The sequence below is a fragment of the Triticum urartu genome, chromosome 7 (assembly GCF_003073215.2).
Source record: "Triticum urartu cultivar G1812 chromosome 7, Tu2.1, whole genome shotgun sequence".
Taxonomy (NCBI): domain Eukaryota; kingdom Viridiplantae; phylum Streptophyta; class Magnoliopsida; order Poales; family Poaceae; genus Triticum; species Triticum urartu.
The window spans coordinates 353,664,855-353,668,217 of NC_053028.1; positions in this window are offsets into that span (position 1 = coordinate 353,664,855).

A 3,363-nucleotide genomic window follows, 5' to 3' on the forward strand; every position below is an offset into this window, starting at 1 on the left:
GAGAACGAATGCTTGTGTTGTATGAGATGCACCCTTTGTCTGCACCATGTCCGGAATGTATCTCGCTTCCATGCCATCGACTCATGGGAACCCGGTTACCGGGAGCACCCCACCATCTCTTGCGTGTTCCACATGTCCGCATCCTTCTCTTTTGCATCGGTATCTCAATCGAGTTACCGATACCGATATGTTGCCGTGGCACCCTTCCGTTCCTCCATGGTGAACAAATGCTTCATATCAGTTCATGTCAACTTTTAACAAAAATAGCATAAAACTTGCACATGTCATCCGCATCATGATAATAACATTTAAAATGTTAAACTTGTTGTTTGCTTTAAATTGCTAAATAACATGTGGGGATCTTCCGGAATTGTTGTTTGTTGTTCCGGCCTCATTTAAACTTGCCTAGATAGGTAGTTTTCATATGCTTCACCTCTTGCCATGTTTAATAACATTTAATATTGTTGGGTACATAACCGGGAGTGAACTAAATAATCGAATGTGGTGTGTTGTCAATATGCAACTCATTGCATATTGAGTTCCACCTAATTTGTAGTTTTGGTTGTTGTACTTTGCCATGCCATGCATTTTTAAACCGGACATGCATCATACTTGATTGTGCATCATGCCATGTTTATGCTTGTGTGTTTACTATGTTGCTTGTTTCTTTCCAGGTTGCCTCTCTCGTTAGCTTCGGTTTCGTTCCGGAGTTGTGAGGATTCGTTCGACTCCGTCCGTTTGTCTTCTTCATGGACTCGTTCTTCTTCCTTGCGGGATTTCAGGCAAGATGACCATAGCCTCGATATCACTTCTATCTTTGCTTGCTAGTTGCTCACTCTATTGCTATGCCGCGATACCTACCACTTGCTAAATCATGCCTCCCATATTGCCATGTCAAGCCTCTAACCCACCTTTCCTAGCAAACCGTTGTTTGGCTATGTTACCGCTTTTGCTTAGCCCCTCTTATAGCGTTGCTAGTTGCAGGTAAGATGAAGTTTGTTCCTTGTTGGAACATGGATATTGGGATATCATTATTATATCTTGTTTACTTTAATGCACCTATATACTTGGTATAGGGTGGAAGGCTCGGCCTTATGCGTGGTGTTTTGTTCCACTCTTGCCGCCCTAGTTTCCGTCATACCGGTGTTATGTTCCTTGATTTTGCGTTCCTTACGCGGTTGGGTGTTATAGGAAACCCTTGACAGTTCGCTTTGAATAAAACTCCTCTAGCAAGGCCCAACCTTGGTTTTACATTTGCCTAACAACCTATCACCTTCCCTTGGGTTCTGCAGACTCAAGGGCCATCTTTATTTAACCCCCCGGGCGAGTGCTTCTCTAAGTGTTGGTCTGAACTAGAGCCCCTTGCAGCTGGTTTTAGTTGTATGGATTGCTCATCTAGTGTTGCCCTGAGAACGAGATATGTGCAGCTCCTATCGGGATGTCGGCACATCGGGCGGATTTGCTGGTCTTGTTTTACCATTGTCAAAATGTCTTGTAACCGGGATTCCGAGTCTGATCGGGTCTTCCTGGGAGAAGGAATATCCTTCGTTGACCGTGAGAGCTTGTGATGGGCTAAGTTGGAACACCCCTACAGGGTTTGAACTTTCGAAAGCCGTGCCCACGGTTATGGGCAGATGGGAATTTGGTAATATACGGTTGTAGAGAACTTGACACGTAACTTAATTAAAATGAATCAACCGCGTGTGTAGCCGTGATGGTCTCTTCTCAGCGGAGTCTGGGAAGTGAACACGGTTCTTGTGTTATGCTTGAACGTAAATAGTTTCAGGATCACTTCTTGATCACTTCTAGTTCACGACCGTGCATTGATTCTCTTCTCGCTCTCTTTTGCGTAAGTTAGCCACCATATATGCTAGTGCTTGCTGCAGCTCCACCTCATTAGCCTTTCCTACCCATAAGCTTAAATAGTCTTGATCTCATGGGTGTGAGATTGCTGAGTCCTCGTGGCTCACAGATACTTCCAAACAGTTGCAGGTGCCGATGATACCAGTGCAGATGACGCAACCGAGCTCAAGTGGGAGCTCGATGAAGATCTTGTCCGTTGTATTGTTTCGTTTTCCTGTTGATCAGTAGTGGAGCCCAGTTGGGTCGATCTGGGATCTAGCATTTGGGGTTGTCTTCTTTTATTTTTGTTCCGTAGTTGGACCTTGATTATATTCTGGATGTTGTATGTTTAACTTGTATTGTGTGAAGTGGCAATTGTAAGCCAACTCTTTATCCCTTTCTTATTCAGTACATGGGATTGTGTGAAGATTACCCATCTTGCGACAAACCTATCATGCGGCTATGCCTCTAAGTCATGCCCCGGCACATGGGAGATATAGCCGCATCGTGGGTGTTACTAGTTGGTAATCAGAGCCATCCCCGACTTAGGAGCCCCCTGCTTGATCGAATCGCTGACGTTGTTGAGTCTAGAACAAAATGTTTTGAGTCTTAGGATTATATATATCGGAGAGTAGGATTCTTTTTACTCCTCAGTCCCTTCGTCGCTCTGGTGAGGCCTCCTGATGTAGAAGTTTTGACTCTTCTCTCCTAAAATTTCACGAATTTTTTTTAGGATCACGCGGGTATCTTGGAATCGTTCTGATGGTTTTGTGACGAGAACATTGTTCTTGGTGCCTCTTGACATTTAGGGGTTGTGGTAGTGTCCCGGGGAGTTGAGCTCTGAGGTGTTGTCGTCACAATTTTATCATTGCAGTTCTGGAATACCTGAGTTCGCCGACATCGAAAATCTCTTTTATGCAGTTGTTGGTGAGATAACCTCGACGCCACCTAGTACCGGGGTGGGAGTTCGGGAGTATTGCCATAACTCGTATAACGGATGCTTTTCGAAGGCTGAGGTACACGATTTCCGAAGGTTTCTTGGTTATCTGTTGAAGGATGGATACAGCTGGATGTAGGATTTGTTAGTTTGGGTGAGATATTATGCTTCCCCTGTATCCCCAACACCTGATTGCATAACCAGAAAGTTTTGGGAGTTTATAAGTGGGAATTCAAGTACCATGTAGGAATTCTTTCCAACAGACACATGATACGATATGGGATCTAGCATCTGTTTGTTTCCGGCTTACTTTGCAAGCCAATCCTTGTTTTGTTTTGATTGTGGTATTCGAGTTGCTTCGAAGTCAAATGTGGATTCCATACCTTTCCTAAATGGTGTTCTCATATTTCTATGTGAATACTAATCCTTCATGACCATCGAGATTGTCTTGTCATTTCTTTTCCAACCGGCTCGTTTCTCGTCAAGATGATCCTATCATTTTCCCCATTCGCGAGATCAAATTTCAGTTCTTCTAAAAGGTGTTTGCTTCATCCGTCCCCAAGTTGCCTTTGTTTTCCCCCCCT